Source organism: Ips typographus, linkage group LG14 (assembly GCF_016097725.1).
Source record: "Ips typographus isolate SLU linkage group LG14, UJ_Ityp_2.0, whole genome shotgun sequence".
NCBI lineage: Eukaryota > Metazoa > Arthropoda > Insecta > Coleoptera > Curculionidae > Ips > Ips typographus.
The window spans coordinates 1,625,540-1,644,147 of NC_138435.1; the positions used below are offsets into that span (position 1 = coordinate 1,625,540).

Sequence of the window (18,608 nt, forward strand, 5' to 3'; positions counted from 1 at the left end):
CTCCCTTATTTGACAAGATACGTCAAAATGTCATAGAAAACAAAAGATAGAGCAGATTTCAAGCTTTCCAAAAGTATCCCCGCATGAGTTGATTGGTCACACCGTTTGGCCTCTAGAGGGCGTCAAAGTTGCTTCACCATAAAATCACTAATTTTTAGACACCCGCTGATTTCACCCTAATTTACTCCCTTATTTGACAAGATACGTCAAAATGTCATAGAAAACAAAAGATAGAGCAGATTTCAAGCTTTCCAAAAGTATCCCCCCATGAGTTGATTGGTCATACCGTTTGGCCTCTAGAGGGCGTCAAAGTTGCTTCACCATAAAATCACTAATTTTTAGACACCCGCTGATTTCACCCTAATTTACTCCCTTATTTGACAAGATACGTCAAAATGTCATAGAAAACAAAAGATAGAGCAGATTTCAAGCTTTCCAAAAGTATCCCCCCATGAGTTGATTGGTCATACCGTTTGGCCTCTAGAGGGCGTCAAAGTTGCTTCACCATAAAATCACTAATTTTTAGACACCCGCTGATTTCACCCTAATTTACTCCTCTCCCATTTTAGAAGGTTTTCAACTGTTTGGGAAGCATTTTAGAAATTACTTGAAGAGTATTTGGATGATTTTTGGACAGTTAATAAGTTCTGGAAAGTTTTGGAGGCATTTGGAAATTCTTAAACAGTTCTAGAATTTTTTGGAAGCATCTAGACTGTTTTGATATATTTTGGAAGATTCTAGACTAGTTCTAGAGCATTTGGAAACTTTTAGACAGTTTTAGAAGGTTTTTAACTGTTTCGGAAGCATTTTGGAGTTCCTGTAGTGTTTTACAAGCTTTTTAAACTACTTGAAGAGTATTTGAACGATTTTTGAAGACCTTATTGAGTTTTGGTGGCATTTGGAAATTCTTAGGCAGTTCTAGCCTTTTTTTGGAAGCTTTTAGACTGTTTTAGAAGGTTTTCAACTGTTTGGGAAGCATTTTGGAGTTTCCGTAGTATTTTAAAACCTTTTCAAACTACTTGAGGAGTATTTGGATCATTTTTGAACAGTTAATAGGTTCTAGAAAGTTTTAGAGGAAATTCTTAATTGTTTTGATATATTTTGGAAGATTTTAGACTAGTTGAAGAGCATTTGGAAACTTGTAGACCGTTTTAGAAGGTTTTCAACTGCTTAGAAAGCATTTTGGAGTTTCTTTAGTGTTTTAAAATCTTTTTAAACTATTTGAGTAGTATTTAGATGATTTTTGGACAGTTAATAGGTTCTAGAATTTTTTGGAAGCGTACAGACTGTTTTGATACGTTTTGGGAGATTCTAGACTAGTTGAAGAGCATTTGGATACTTTGACACTGTTCTAAAAGCTTTTGGAAGTTTCTAGATTGTTTTGACTGTTTTAGAAGCATTTTGGAGTTTCTGTAGAATCCATTTAAACTACTTTAGTAGCTTTGAAGATTATATTAGGTATTTGAAACCTTGTAGACGGTTCTAGATACTTTTAAACTGCTCTAAAAGTATAAAGACACTTTAGACTGTCTTGAAATGTTTTTTAGAGCTTCTAGACTGTTCTAAAAGTTTTTGAAAGATTTTCGATTGCTTTTGAAGCATTTTGAGATCTTTTTCGACTACTTTGGGAGCATCTGGAAGGTTTCTCGACAATTTTAAAAGCATTGAAGGTTTCGGACTGTTTTTAAAGCATTTGAAAACTTATGGAAGCTTTTAAACTGCTTTGAAATTTTTTGAAACTAGTTGAAGATCATTTGGATACCTTTAGAGTCTTCTAAAAGCTTTCTAGACTGTTTTGGAATGCTTTGGACTGTTTGAGAAGCATTTTGGAGTTTCTGTAGTGTTTTAAAACCTTTTTAGACTACTTCAGGAGCATTTAGATGGTTTAGGAACAGTTTAAAGAGCATTGAAGGTTCTGGACTGTTTTTAAGGTATTTGAAACTTTGTAGACGGTTCTAGAAACTTTTGGAAGCTGTTAAACTGTTCCAAAAGCTTTTAGAAGCTTCTAGGTTGTTTTTTAAGCTTTTGCAAGGTATTTTGAAGCTTCTATAACGTTTTGGAATGTTTTCACATTTTTTTAGACATCAATCCATTTTTATCTTTCTCATTGATTTGTAATGCTTTCTCTCTTCTCATCAATATGGTTAATTTACTATAATTTCAGTAGAAAAGAAGTAAAATATTTAACTTTGTTAATTAAGCACGAGCCATTGTAACCTAAAAGGAAAATGTGAAATACAATTAGTGTGAAAGCTTAATTGGGCCCGTTTAATACAAGTATAACATTCGCGTCACATTTTGATAAGAAACCTTGTATTTCACGCAGAAATTACATTATACGTTTTAACCTTTTTAAATAATTTAATTCCCGTTATTTAGTCGAAACTTCGTTGCCATTACATTGTAGGACTGGTGCATTTTTAATAACGTTCCACATTGTCAATGAAATTTCCTGTTCCGGAGCCAAAGATGGGGAACAAACAGCTTTGAAAAGGAAAATCCTCATGTAATATTCCTCAGTATATTTATGTAGGACAGGCTGAAAGGCTGAAAATAAAATGCCGTCCTGAATGGGACGAAAGTAAATTGCAAAAAATATTTGCTGGGCTTATTATGTAAAACGATACCGGCTGCTTTTTTGTTGCTTTTCACTTGAAAAATGTTAAGCACACAGTTCGTGTATTCTGGATTTACTCCATTTAATGCATTTATATGACGCAATTTTCACCTACAACGATCGCGTTTGCACTCGTGTTAAACCACTCTTTTGTCATGATAATGTCAAAACAGTTACGAAAAGTAATTATTTATTTTTTCCTAGATATATTTGAGCTTTTTTCTGTAATTTTTTTGACACATGACATTGACAGGCATTAATGTGACAGTTGACAGTTTGTCATTATGACACTAGACAGATGCCATACGTACGAACGAAACCTTTGGTTTACGATTTGGAGAAAAAAATATTTTTTAACACAAATGCTGAACAAACTTTGACAATTTTGACGTTAGTGACAGTTATCACGTGGTTCTAGAATGCAATTTAGCCAGACAGTCACGTGTCAACTGTCCAAACAACTGTCATAAACCTTAGAAACTCATCTTGTTTGAAAAAAGATAAGAAAACCATTCTAAACTCTGATTTTTGTGTTTTTTGAACACAGTTTCACAGTTTTGACGTCAGTGACAGTTGTCACGTGGTTCTAGAATGCAATTTAGCCAGACAGTCACGTGTCAACTGTCCAAACAACTATCATAAACCTTAGAAAGGCATCTTGTCTGGAAAAAGATAAGAAAACCATTCTAAACTCTGATTTTTGTGTTTTCTGAACACAGTTTGACAGTTTTGACGTTAGTGACAGTTGTCACGTGGTTCTAGAATGCAATTTAGCCAGATAGTCACGTGACAACTGTCCAAAAAACTGTCATAAACCTTAGAAAGCATCTTGTTTGGAAAAAGATAAGAAAACCATTCTAAACTCTGATTTTTGTGTTTTTTGAACACAGTTTGACAGTTTTGACGTTAGTGACAGTTGTCACGTGGTTCTAGAATGCAATTTAGCCAGATAGTCACGTGACAACTGTCCAAAAAACTGTCATAAACCTTAGAAAGCATCTTGTTTGGAAAAAGATAAGAAAACCATTCTAAACTCTGATTTTTGTGTTTTTTGAACACAGTTTCACAGTTTTGACGTCAGTGACAGTTGTCACGTGGTTCTAGAATGCAATACAGCCAGACAGTCACGTGACAACTGTCCAAACAACTGTCATAAGCCTTAGAAAGGCATCTTGTTTGAAAAAAGATAAGAAAACCATTCTAAACTCTGATTTTTGTGTTTTTTGAACACAGTTTCACAGTTTTGACGTCAGTGACAGTTGTCACGTGGTTCTAGAATGCAATTTAGCCAGATAGTCACGTGACAACTGTCCAAAAAACTGTCATAAACCTTAGAAAGCATCTTGTTTGGAAAAAGATAAGAAAACCATTCTAAACTCTGATTTTTGTGTTTTTTGAACACAGTTTCACAGTTTTGACGTCAGTGACAGTTGTCACGTGGATCTAGAATGCATTTCAGCTAGAAAGTCACGTGTCAACTGTCCAAACAACTATCATAAACGTTAGAAAGGCATCTTGTTTGGAAAAAATAGGAAAACCATTCTAAACTCTGATTTTTGCATTTTCTGAACACATTTTGACAATTATGACGTAAGTGACAGTTGTCACGTGGTTCTAGAATGCAATTTAGCCGAACAGTCACGTGACAACTGTCCAAGAAACAATACCAACACCAAAGAAATATTTTACGTTTAATAAACACAATTAATTAGTATATTACGTAACTAGTGCTGTAAGAAGCATTTTACGCACGATATGGAAAAAGTTACTGTGTATTTTCTTCTTCTTTTTGTTTGTTTTTATTTGTAGTGCGTAAAATGCCTTAAAGCACGTGTGACGTACTATACTTTACCTACGACCAAATGGAAAGTAATGTTTTCGCAATTCATATAATTCAGAGTAACTTTTCATTAAAAAAGTATATTTTCAACGTATTGACATCATATTTGTACTAATCATAGGTAATATGCCACTAAAGAAAAAAAATACTAACGTAATAAAACAAATTCACAAATCATGTTACTTAAATAATTATTATTTTTTTACAACTGTGCGTAAAGAGGTTCAATACGTAACGGAAAACTATGCGTAAATAGCTATTTACACTGTCGTAGGTAAACACTCTTATTACAACTGGTGTTAAATAAGCGTTAAATAATTAATTAATTAACAACAAGGTGACATAAGTTGGCAAAGCAAAACTGATGAAACAAAAGTACCCCAATTAAAAACCCTTTATCGGTCCTTTCCAATTATTATCTTCGTTAACCTGGGGGAGTGACCTGGGGGAACAAAGTAACGTAAAATTAACTTACTTTAAGAGTTTTTCCACAATTCAATTCAAATGGTGGTTCCACAACAAGGCTTCTGGTCATTTTAATTTGAATTATCTCCGGTTTAGGACACTTGTAGAGAGTCCTCCTGTTTTTTTCCTTGACTGTACCAAATTTTGTAGTGTTTTTCCATGTTGTTGGATAGGCAATTTAACGAGGATTCCAAAAATGTGCCTAAAACAGTCATTTTCTCACTCTAAGTAGGTTTTACAGGCGATTTTGTCCCTTCAAACCGTCTTTCAGACAGTTTATACTTTGACACTACTTTTCTCCAAGACTTTACCTGATTCGGTAGTGTTTTTTATGTCAATAGATGGGAAATTTAATGAGGATTCCAAAAATGTGCTTAAAAACATGATTTGGTCACTCCAAGTGGGTTTTATAGACGATTTTGTCACTGCCCGTCCTTAACCGTGTTCAAATTTCAGATTGCAATTTCGCTGATTTGTAAATTTGTTGCACCAAAGCAGGTTTTTCCTTAAATAACTCAAAAACAGTGAAAGTTACAAAAAAATTGCAAGAGACCAAAAATGTTCCTAATCAACCACTTAGCCCAACACTGTAAGTTTGCAGGGCAGTTTATGCTTGCAGTATACAGGGTGTGCATGAAAAGTATGGTGATTGACTGTTTTTGGTCACCCTGTACGCAATTTTTCAGATAGAATTTTTAGCTCAACACCACTGGAAAGAGGAGCTCAATACGGTTAATTTGAGTGGTTGAACCTCCCAGAACTCCCAAAAATAACTGAGTTACAGAGTGTTCAAATTTCAGACCACAATTTCAACTGATTTACATATTTGTTGCACCAAAGCAGTTTTTTCTAAATAGCTCAAAAACAGTGAAAGTTACAAAAAAAATGCAAGAGACCAAAAATGTTCCTAATCAACTCTTTAACCCAATACTGTAAGTTTGCAGGGCAGTTTATGCTTGCAGTATACAGGGTGTGCATGAAAAGTATGGTTATTGACTGTTTTTGGTCACCCTGTACGTAATTTTTCAGACAGAATTTTTAGCTCAACACCACTGGAAAGAGGAGCTCAATACGGTTAATTTGAGTGGTTGAACCTCCCAGAACTCCCAAAAATAACTGAGCTACAGGGTGTTCAAACTTCAGACCACAATTTCAACTGATTTACATATTTGTTGCACCAAAGAAGGTTTTTCCTTAAATAACTCAAAAACAGTGAAAGTTACAAAAAAATTGCAAGAGACGAAAAATGTTCCTAATCAACCACTTAGTCCAACACTGTAAGTTTGCAGGGCAGTTTATGCTTGCAGTATACAGGGTGTGCATGAAAAGTATGATGATTGACTGTTTTTGGTCACCCTATACGCAATTTTTCAGATAGAATTTTTTACTTTATACCACGGGAAAGAGCAGCTTAAGACGGTTAATCTGAGTGGTTCAATCTCCCAGAACTCCCAAAAACAACTGAGTTACAGAGTGTTCAAATTTCAGACCACAATTGGAACTGAGTTACATATTTGTTGCACCAAAGCAGGTTTTTCCTTAAATAACTCAAAAACAGTGAAAGTTACAAAAAAATTGCAAGAGACTAAAAATGTTCCTAATCAACCACTTAGCCCAACACTGTAAGTTTGCAGGGCAGTTTATGCTTGCAGTATACAGGGTGTGCATGAAAAGTATGATGATTGACTGTTTTTGGTCACCCTATACGCAATTTTTCAGATAGAATTTTTTACTCTATACCACTGGAAAGAGGAGCTCAAGGCGGTTAATTTGAGTGGTTGAACCTCCCAGAACTCCCAAAAATAACTGAGTTACAGGGTGTTCAAATTTCAGACCACAATTTCAACTGATTTACATATTTGTTGCACCAAAGCAGTTTTTTCTAAATAGCTCAAAAACAGTGAAAGTTACAAAAAAATTGCAAGAGACCAAAAATGTTCCTAATCAACCACTTAGCCCAACACTGTAAGTTTGCAGGGCAGTTTATGCTTGCAGTATACAGGGTGTGCATGAAAAGTATGATGATTGACTGTTTTTGGTCACCCTGTACGCAATTTTTCAGATAGAATTTTTTACTTTATACCACGGGAAAGAGCAGCTTAAGACGGTTAATCTGAGTGGTTCAATCTCCCAGAACTCCCAAAAATAACTGAGTTACAGAGTGTTCAAATTTCAGACCACAATTGGAACTGATTTACATATTTGTTGCACCAAAGCAGTTTTTTCTAAATAGCTCAAAAACAGTGAAAGTTACAAAAAAAATGCAAGAGACCAAAAATGTTCCTAATCAACTCTTTAACCCAATGCTGTAAGTTTGCAGGGCAGTTTATGCTTGCAGTATACAGGGTGTGCATGAAAAGTATGCTGATTGTCTGTTTTTGGTCACCCTGTACGCAATTTTTCAGATAGAATTTTTTACTCTATACCACGGGAAAGAGGAGCTCAATACGGTTAATTTGAGTGGTTGAACCTCCCAGAACTCCTAAAAATAACTGAGTTACAGGGTGTTCAAATTTCAGACCACAATTTCCTTGATGTGTAAATTTGTTGCACCAAAGCAGTTTTTTCTAAATAACTCAAAAACGGTGAAAGTTACAAAAAAATTGCAAGAGACCAAAAATGTTCCTAATCAACCACTTAGCCCAACACTGTAAGTTTGCAGGGCAGTTTATGCTTGCAGTATACAGGGTGTGCATGAAAAGTATGATGATTGACTGTTTTTGGTCACCCTGTACGCAATTTTTCAGATAGAATTTTTTACTCTATACCACGGGAAAGAGGAGCTCAAGACGGTTAATTTGAGTGGTTGAACCTCCCAGAACTCCTAAAAATAACTGAGTTACAGGGTGTTCAAATTTCAGACCACAATTTCCTTGATGTGTAAATTTGTTGCACCAAAGCAGTTTTTCCTAAATAACTCAAAAACGGTGAAAGTTACGAAAAATTTGAAAGAGATCAAAAATGATAGTAAAAAACTGCTAAACGAATCCCTGGAAGTTTTACAGCCGCTACTATACAGGGCGTGCACAAAAAGTGTAGTGATTCAGATTTATGACTTTTCAAATTAATGACAGAAAAATGTTATTTTGATATCTAACAAATTTCAATTATACTCATAAATTTACTGGTAAAATTGGTAAATTTTCCTGTTACACTAAATTTTACTTTTCCAATTTTACGCCCATCACTAAACGACAACAAATATGGCTGACACAGCCACTAGGGATGGGCGTTCTGATCGTTCGAAGAGGGTCGATATTACTGTCTAACGTCAATTCCGTCACTCGCGCCATCTTTGTCTGGCCTATTGATTTGGCAATTAGTAATCTCTTTTCTTATTGCAGTAAACCTATTAAAATCAACAAAAAAAAACACCGTTTCAGCGAGGGTGGGCAAAAAAATTCTATTGGGATGTTAATGGAATAAACGAGCAAAAAGTCGGTCGCCCTTAAAAGCGTAAGCATTTCTCCTGGTCTGTCCGGTTTTTGTCCTGAACAATACGGTTGATGGTTAGTATGTTTGCAGGTTAATGGCGAATGTCGAGGGGTTTAATCGATTCCGGGACGATTACTGAGTGATTTATTGCTCAATGTTTACTTGATCGGTCCTTTACGGACAATTGACCAATAGCAAAAACCTGAAATGACTATCACGTGACTTTGACAGTTTCTTCTCTGACGTTTGATCCGAAAACTTCGTTTCTTCATCAATTTGAAATATGTCACGTGATGTTAAACAAAGAATGATGTAGATGGCGGCACTGTGGCAGTAGCAACAGGACCGTACTGGCTTTTTGGTTTACTTTTTTGATTTTTTGTTAAAAAACATTTTTTTTGTTATTATATTTCATGGGTTTTTGCGCAGAATCTAGCTACGCTCGAATCAACTTTGAGGCTGGGCCCTTTTAGTGTCCCGCGAACCGTCACGACGCGAAAATCGAGAGGCGTCGCGACGCTCAAAATCACCGGAAAACTCACGATTTTCCCTCTCGCCCTGCCGGAAGTTCGGAAAGTTGGTAAATAACAGTTTTACCACGGTGGACGGTTTTGGTTCGAGTGATTCGTTTCGTATAGGGGGTTGCCTCGTTTGTGTTAGTGGAGGATGGTGTAATGTTGAAGTTTTCAGGTGTTTTGTGGGGATTTTTCAACTTTCCACCTGTTTAACAGCTGTTTGTTTCGGATTTTATTACGCTAAAGTAAGTGCATATTTTTTTTTAAGTAGTATTGCTGAAAAGCCCATTTTAATAGCTATCCATAGACATATAAAAGTCTTGAACTTAATTAGCAAGTTAAAGTGTTGCAAGATCACTTAAGTCAACTTTGAAGCTTTCTAGCGGCCAAACCGTCCAACCTATCAATATGAATGTTTACATTTTTGGAAAGGTCTTTTCAATGGCTATTTATAGACATAAAAATGTCTTACAAAAGTCGGCTAAATAAGCAAGTTATTTAGGATGGAATGAAACCAAAAATGTTCAACATCACTTAACTCAACTTTGAAGCCCTCTAGCGGCCAAACCGTCCAACCTATCAATATGAATGTTTACATTTTTGGAAAGGTCTTTTCAATGGCTATTCATAGACATATAAAAATGTTACAAAAGTCGGCTAAATAAGCAAGTTATTTAGGATGGAATGAAACAGTGCACCAAAAATGTTCAACATCACTTAAGTCAACTTTGAAGCCCTCTAGCGGCCAAACCGTCCAACCTATCAACATGAATGTTTACATTTTTGAAAAGGTCTTTTCAATGGCTATTTATAGACATATAAAAATGTTACAAAAGTTGGCTAAATAAGCAAGTTATTTAGGATGAAATGAAACAGTGCACCAAAAATGTTCAACATCACTTAAGTCAACTTTGAAGCCCTCTAGCGGCCAAACCGTCCAACCTATCAATATGAATGTTTACATTTTTGGAAAGGCCTTTTCAATGGCTATTCATAGACATATAAAAATGTTACAAAAGTTGGCTAAATAAGCAAGTTATTTAGGATGAAATGAAACAGTGCACCAAAAATGTTCAACATCACTTAAGTCAACTTTGAAGCCCTCTAGCGGCCAAACCGTCCAACCTATCAACCTAGAATGAGTAGTTTTGGAAAACTCATTGCAATGGCTATCCATAGACATATAAAAGTCTTACCAAAGTGGGGTAAATAAGCAAGATATTGAAGATTGAAACAGTGCACTAAAAATGTTGGACTATCAATCTCTATCAATTGGCGTCATCTTCCGTATTCCGATCGAATATCTTTTTTTTTTTTGGTCTAAACAAGCTGACATTAATTGATTGCTGGCCTCCGAAATAAAATATGATGGGAATCGTATTTTTTGCATGTCAAATCTACGCGCGCTCTATTAATCAAACATTTTGGATTTAATCCATACAGGGACGGGTTTGACCTCAATATAAATTGCCAGAAGCCTCTACAAGTGCTCAAAAATTGGTCAAAACCATCAATCAAAAAAACCACCCATTTTTGCCCATTTGAAACCATTAAAACTCTTGAATGAACAACATAATTGAGCTACCCTAAAAATGGTTTGGCTTTTTATTAGAGCTCTCTTTAATTTGATCAAACTGGTGTGTGGGGGAGGGGAGGAAGGGGGTTGTATACGAGGGTGATGTAATTAAACATAACAACACAATGTAAGCGGGGTAATGCGCTCATTTTGTATTGTGTAAAAGACCTTCCTCGAATAGGAAAAAATTAATTTCCTTTTAATTCTGCATGTCAGCTTTTTGGTTGACAAATCGTTTTTGTAGAGGAAGTTGTTTTAATTGGAATTTTTAATGCAAAATCGTAGTTTTTTGACTAATCACGAACTACTATTGAACTGACCCAATCCAGTGTTGCCACATGCCCAACTGTTTCCAAAACGATTCAAATCGTATTACGGACCTTCTATCACGGTTGACGAAAGCGAATCCACTCTAATCCGTTTTTATCTCATCCAGACAGTTAGTTCAGGGTTATTTGCTTTTTGAAGGGACGCAACATGGGGGACACACAACGGTCCGGGTATTGTTGGAAGTTACAGAGCGTTAACCTAGTGACTGCACCAAAACATCATTTTAAAACTCGCAACCTTCATCACTCTTTTAAGTTGTGGAGCACTGGAAATTTGAAAATTCATCATAAATTCAGTTTTTAAGTTAAAATGAGGTGCAAGTCAATATTTTGACAGTTCTAGCGTCCAAACGGTGTTATCAATCAGCTCATGGGGGGACATTTTTAGAAAGCTTGAAATCTGCTCTATCGTTTGTTTTCTATGACATTTTGACGTAACTTGTCAAATAAGGGAGTTATTTAGGGTCAAAGCAAGGTGTGTCCCAAAATATGTGATTTTAGGGTGAAAGAATTTTGACGCGTTCTAGCGTGCAAACGGTGCTATCAATCAGCTCATGGGGGGACATTTTTAGAAAGCTTGAAATCTGCTCTATCGTTTGTTTTCTATGACATTTTGACGTAACTTGTCAAATAAGGGAGTAATTTAGGGTCAAAGCAAGGTGTGTCCCAAAATATGTGATTTTAGGGTGAAAAAATTTTGACGCGTTCTAGCGTCCAAACGGTGTTATCAATCAGCTCATGGGGGGACATTTTTAGAAAGCTTGAAATCTGCTCTATCGTTTGTTTTCTATGATATTTTGACGTAACTTGTCAAATAAGGGAGTAATTTAGGGTCAAAGCAAGGTGTGTCCCAAAATATGTGATTTTAGGGTGAAAGAATTTTGACGCGTTCTAGCGTCCAAACGGTGTTATCAATTAACTCATGAGGGGATATTTTTAGAAAGCTTGAAATCTGCTCTATCGTTTGTTTTCTATGACATTTTGACGTAACTTGTCAAATAAGGGAGTTATTTAGGGTCAAAGCAAGGTGTGTCCCAAAATATGTGATTTTAGGGTGAAAGAATTTTGACGCGTTCTAGCGTCCAAACGGTGTTATCAATCAGCTCATGGGGGGACATTTTTAGAAAGCTTAAAATCTGCTCTATCGTTTGTTTTCTATGACATTTTGACGTAACTTGTCAAATAAGGGAGTTATTTAGGGTCAAAGCAAGGTGTGTCCCAAAATATGTGATTTTAGGGTGAAAGAATTTTGACGCGTTCTAGCGTCCAAACGGTGTTATCAATCAGCTCATGGGGGGACATTTTTAGAAAGCTTGAAATCTGCTCTATCGTTTGTTTTCTATGACATTTTGACGTAACTTGTCAAATAAGGGAGTTATTTAGGGTCAAAGCAAGGTGTGTCCCAAAATATGTGATTTTAGGGTGAAAGAATTTTGACGCGTTCTAGCGTGCAAACGGTGTTATCAATCAGCTCATGGGGGGACATTTTTAGAAAGCTTGAAATCTGCTCTATCGTTTGTTTTCTATAATATTTTGACGTAACTTGTCAAATAAGGGAGTTATTTAGGGTCAAAGCAAGGTGTGTCCCAAAATATATGATTTTAGGGTGAAAGAATTTTGACGCGTTCTAGCGTCCAAACGGTGTTATCAATCAGCTCATGGGGGGATATTTTTAGAAAGCTTGAAATCTGCTCTATCGTTTGTTTTCTATAATATTTTGACGTAACTTGTCAAATAAGGGAGTTATTTAGGGTCAAAGCAAGGTGTGTCCCAAAATATGTGATTTTAGGGTGAAAGAATTTTGACGCGTTCTAGCGTCCAAACGGTGTTATCAATCAGCTCATGGGGGGACATTTTTAGAAAGCTTGAAATCTGCTCTATCGTTTGTTTTCTATGACATTTTGACGTAACTTGTCAAATAAGGGAGTTATTTAGGGTCAAAGCAAGGTGTGTCCCAAAATATGTGATTTTAGGGTGAAAGAATTTTGACGCGTTCTAGCGTGCAAACGGTGTTATCAATCAGCTCATGGGGGGACATTTTTAGAAAGCTTGAAATCTGCTCTATCGTTTGTTTTCTATAATATTTTGACGTAACTTGTCAAATAAGGGAGTTATTTAGGGTCAAAGCAAGGTGTGTCCCAAAATATATGATTTTAGGGTGAAAGAATTTTGACGCGTTCTAGCGTGCAAACGGTGTTATCAATCAGCTCATGGGGGGACATTTTTAGAAAGCTTGAAATCTGCTCTATCGTTTGTTTTCTATGACATTTTGACGTAACTTGTCAAATAAGGGAGTTATTTAGGGTCAAAGCAAGGTGTGTCCCAAAATATGTGATTTTAGGGTGAAACAATTTTGACGCGTTCTAGCGTCCAAACGGTGTTATCAATCAGCTCATGGGGGGACATTTTTAGAAAGCTTGAAATCTGCTCTATCGTTTGTTTTCTATGACATTTTGACGTAACTTGTCAAATAAGGGAGTTATTTAGGGTCAAAGCAAGGAGTGTTCCAAAATATGTGATTTTAGAGTGAAAGAATTTTGACGCGTTCTAGCGTGCAAACGGTGTAATCAATCAACTCATGTGAGGATATTTTTAGAAAGCTTGAAATCTGCTCTATCGTTTGTTTTCTATGACATTTTGACGTAACTTGTCAAATAAGGGAGTTATTTAGGGTCAAAGCAAGGAGTGTTCCAAAATATGTGATTTTAGGGTGAAAGAATTTTGACGCGTTCTAGCGTCCAAACGGTGTTATCAATTAACTCATGAGGGGATATTTTTAGAAAGCTTGAAATCTGCTCTATCGTTTGCTTTCTATGACATTTTGACGTAACTTGTCAAATAAGGGAGTTATTTAGGGTCAAAGCAAGGTGTGTCCCAAAATATGTGATTTTAGAGTGAAAGAATTTTGACGCGTTCTAGCGTGCAAACGGTGTTATCAATCAGCTCATGGGGGGGACATTTTTAGAAAGCTTGAAATCTGCTCTATCGTTTGTTTTCTATGACATTTTGACGTAACTTGTCAAATAAGGGAGTTATTTAGGGTCAAAGCAAGGAGTGTTCCAAAATATGTGATTTTAGGGTGAAAGAATTTTGACGCGTTCTAGCGTCCAAACGGTGTTATCAATTAACTCATGAGGGGATATTTTTAGAAAGCTTGAAATCTGCTCTATCTTTTGTTTTCTATGACATTTTGACGTATCTTATCAAGTAAAGGAGTAATTTAAGGTCAAAGCAAGATGTGTCTCCTGTGCAAGATGTGTTTGACAGTCTTCACACACGTGACCGATGAACTGTCGGAAAAAGTGTGTGTAACATAAATTTAAACTCGTTCGACACCGTTACCCAGCTAATTTGCCAGCGTAGCGCAAAACTTCCAAACTAATTACGAAACTAGTGAAAATATAACTTCTTACCTGTACAACTCGAGGAGTTTTAGTTTCATAAACAGTCCGCACATATAAATGTTGAAAGTTCTTGGCTGGGAATGTTTTCAAAAAAAAAAGAACAAAAATTTCAGTTTGCCCGAGAGCATCTAAAGTGACTTCTTTGCGTGTCAATTTCCCTGGTGGATTTCAGGAGATTCTTAGGGCACAATGGAGAGACTATTTCAAACGTTCTCATTATATCCCCGAAGCTTTGTTAACAGAAATTGTTCCGACCAAACTAGTGCGTTTAATGAACTTGAAAACCCTTTTACTGCCCTTAGGGAGTCCTCCGTTTAATAACAGTTTACATCTCTTTTCTTCAAGAAAGTAACAACAAGACATTGTTTTGTATGTCTGGTTGCATAACTAAACCAAACGAAACTTTTTCGTGATGCAACCACGCATACACCATATAGCGGCAGGCTGTTATATGGAAATCCCTTAACTGCTTTTATTAACTTTTCTGACTCCTCCGGTTAGTAAATACGGAAGGGGAAAACACGTCTCAAAGCGTTTTATGTGTATTTAGCGAATTATTTAGTGATCTCATTTACACGGTAATTTACAAAACTTACTATAAGAATTTCTAGCTAAAAGTGACGCTGCTTTCTGATGGAAAAAACTGAGTTTGGATGCAAATCTGCAACATAACAAACAATGAATGTAACTCAGAATTTAGTTTGAAGGCGTATATACTCAGTTAAACTAGCCTGAAACAATGGAAACATCCCAGGCGTTATCAAATACTGGGTGTAAACGTGACTGTTCACTTTTGTTTGTTACGGCAAGTTTAATCGAGTTGTATTTAACAATAAAACAGGTGAAAAGTCTATTTAGTGAGTGGAAAAAGTGGAATTATACAAAACTTTCTCGATTGTCTGCAGTTTCTCGGACTTTCTATGAGAACTTTGCAGCAAAAATGACTGTCGCTCAGTTAATAAGCTTAAAGATATATAAATTAAACTCGAACATACCAAAGGGTCACTGAAACAAATACTCAAAGATTTACTGCCCTCAAGCTTCATTCGATAACGGAGTAAACTTGCCCAACTTTCCCCAACTCTTTACGAGAGATACCACCCCTCCCCCTCGATAGAGTGCATGACAAATTCAGTCGGTTTTCCACACAAATTTATCTCAAAACGCCGGATAACCACACACAAAGCTTATTTTAAAATGTTTGTGCCCATTCAATCGCTAAAACTTTTATATGTCTATGGATGAGAGATTTACCAGCTATTTTGACAATTGTCACGTGATCGTCTAGCTAAATAGTGTTCTACAATCACGTGACAACTGTCACTAACAGCAAAACTGTCCAACCATGCTCAAAAGTGGCAAAAATCAGGATTTAAAATCGTTTTCTTGCAGTATTTTATATAAAACATGTTTCTGAGAATTATTACAGTTACTTTGACAATTATCACGTGATCGTCTAGCTAAATAGTGTTCTAAAATCACGTGATAACTGTCACTAACGTCAAAACTGTCCAACCATGCTCAAAAGTGGCAAAAGTCAGGATTTAAACATGTTTTCTTGCAGTATTTGATATAAAACGTGTTTCTGAGAATTATTACAGTTACTTTGACAATTATCACGTGACCGTCAAGCTAAATAGTGTCACACAATCATGTGACAACTGTCACTAACGTCAAAACTGTCCAACCATGCTCAAAAGTGGCAAAAATCAGGATTTAAAAACGTTTTCTTGCAGTATTTGATATAAAACGTGTTTCTGAGAATTATTACAGTTACTTTGACAATTATCACGTGACCGTCTAGCTAAATAGTGTTCTACAATCACGTGATAACTGTCACTAATGTCAAAACTGTCCAACCATGCTCAAAAGTGGCAAAAATCAGGATTTAAAAACGTTTTCTTGCAGTATTTAAGATAAAACGTGTTTCTGAGAATTATTACAGTTACTTTGACAATTATCACGTGACCGTCTAGCTAAATAGTGTTCTACAATCACGTGACAACTGTCACTAACGTCAAAACTGTCCAACCATGCTCAAAAGTGGCAAAAATCAGGATTTAAAATCGTTTTCTTGCAGTATTTGATATAAAACGTCTTTCTGAGAATTATTACAGTTACTTTGACAATTATCACGTGACCGTCTAGCTAAATAGTGTTCTACAATCACGTGACAACTGCCACTAACGTCAAAACTGTCCAACCATGCTCAAAAGTGGCAAAAATCAGGATTTAAAAACGTTTTCTTGCAGTATTTGATATAAAACGTCTTTCTGAGAATTATTACAGTTACTTTGACAATTATCATGTGACCGTCAAGCTAAATAGTGTCACACAATCATGTGACAACTGTCACTAACGTCAAAACTGTCCAACCATGCTCAAAAGTGGCAAAAATCAGGATTTAAAAACGTTTTCTTGCAGTATTTGATATAAAACGTCTTTCTGAGAATTATTACAGTTACTTTGACAATTATCACGTGACCGTCTAGCTAAATAGTGTTCTACAATCACGTGACAACTGCCACTAACGTCAAAACTGTCCAACCATGCTCAAAAGTGGCAAAAATCAGGATTTAAAATCGTTTTCTTGCAGTATTTGATATAAAACGTCTTTCTGAGAATTATTACAGTTACTTTGACAATTATCACGTGACCGTCAAGCTAAATAGTGTTCTACAATCACGTGACAACTGCCACTAACGTCAAAACTGTCCAACCATGCTCAAAAGTGGCAAAAATCAGGATTTAAAATCGTTTTCTTGCAGTATTTGATATAAAACGTCTTTCTGAGAATTATTACAGTTACTTTGACAATTATCACGTGACCGTCAAGCTAAATAGTGTTCTACAATCACGTGACAACTGCCACTAACGTCAAAACTGTCCAACCATGCTCAAAAGTGGCAAAAATCAGGATTTAAAAACGTTTTCTTGCAGTATTTGATATAAAACGTGTTTCTGAGAATTATTACAGTTACTTTGACAATTATCATGTGACCGTCAAGCTAAATAGTGTCACACAGTCATGTGACAACTGTCACTAACGTCAAAACTGTCCAACCATGCTCAAAAGTAGCAAAAATCAGGATGTAAAAACGTTTTCTTGCAGTATTTGATATAATACGTGTTTCTGAGATTTATGACAATTATCACGTGACCGTCTAGCTAAATAAAGTTTTACAAGCACGTGACAACTGTCACTAACATGTTTGTGCTCATTCAATCGCTAAAACTTTTATATGTCTATGGATGGCCGTTAAAATGAGCTTTATTATGTATACGCGGGATCAACGTAAAATGGAGTGACGTAACAGTTAATCAATATTTCGAATGAAACGTTTGCTTTTTGCATATTTTGACAGATGACATTTGTGTGTCTACGTTTAGGCTGGAAACTGTCAAATTTAATCCCATTAAGGTACAAAACAACGAAACAATGAATGCATTTTTGGTTTTTGACTTAAATTTAGTATATTTTTAAATACAGTTATGTACAATACTCATAAAATGTGCCTGCAGAGAAGATTATACCGGAAATTCGCCCCCTTTTTGCTATTGCAATGTAGGAAATATATATTTCAAATATTTAAATTGGATTAACTACTACAACGCTTCCACGAAAATTATTCAACGATAAAAGAGGGAAATTTTAGTACATTTTAATTTAAAAAAAAATGTTTTATGTAGTTTCCTGTATAGAGAGTGTAGTGGACCAACCATCAACCTATCAAAACATCAAATCTATGCCTGTCAGCTGTCATATAATATGTCAAAGTTAAGTAAATTGTGTCAGGGTTGGCACGGATTTTCTAGTGCCTGGTAATTGTAATTTTTTCCATTACTACTTTTTGCGCCATTTTAAAACTTTAGCTATTTCAAAGGTAAATAGTTGCCGTCCTGTTTAATGGCAAACGTTCAATTATTAATTAAATTTCCAACTTCCTAATTAAAGAGAAACATGGCTTTCGCAGGATTTCTTTTTGTTAACGGCCAACTTTTTAATTAACCCGCTACTGCTACAATTATTCGTTTTGTTTTAAAAGGAAATTCCTATTCTGATTTTAAAAAATCAAACTAAAGTTTTTGAGCAGTTTTCTCTGGTATTTCCAAAATGGCATCTTTATTGGAAGCATATTGATTTCTCTCATGAGTTTATCGTGTTTGTATAATTTCTAGCAAACAACCAGATAATAGATACCGCTTGAAGCAAACCGCACACAATCACTAATTGGAAAACTTATTTCTGTTCCAGAACTAGGAATAAGTGCCTCTGCACTGAAAATGTACAAACCCCTAGGGACGTATATTGTGTATTTAACGATTTCAGACCTTTGCAGATATACCAAGAGAAATCCAGTCTAATTTCTGGTAGTTTAGTTATAATATTGCCACGTCTACCGTCAAAACGGTAGATATACCGTTTT

General features: G+C 35.7%; 1 protein-coding gene across 1 annotated transcript in view; it reads left to right on the forward strand.

Moving 5' to 3' along the window:
* Positions 1-8,843: 8,843 nt before the first annotated feature.
* The window catches only part of LOC145737796 (limbic system-associated membrane protein-like), an 87,676-nt gene continuing 77,911 nt past the window's right edge, over positions 8,844-18,608 (forward strand). Inside the window, exon 1 of the mRNA XM_081992620.1 lies at positions 8,844-9,117. The gene's annotated coding sequence lies outside the window, so the exon portion shown is untranslated. The remainder of the gene's footprint in view (positions 9,118-18,608) is intronic.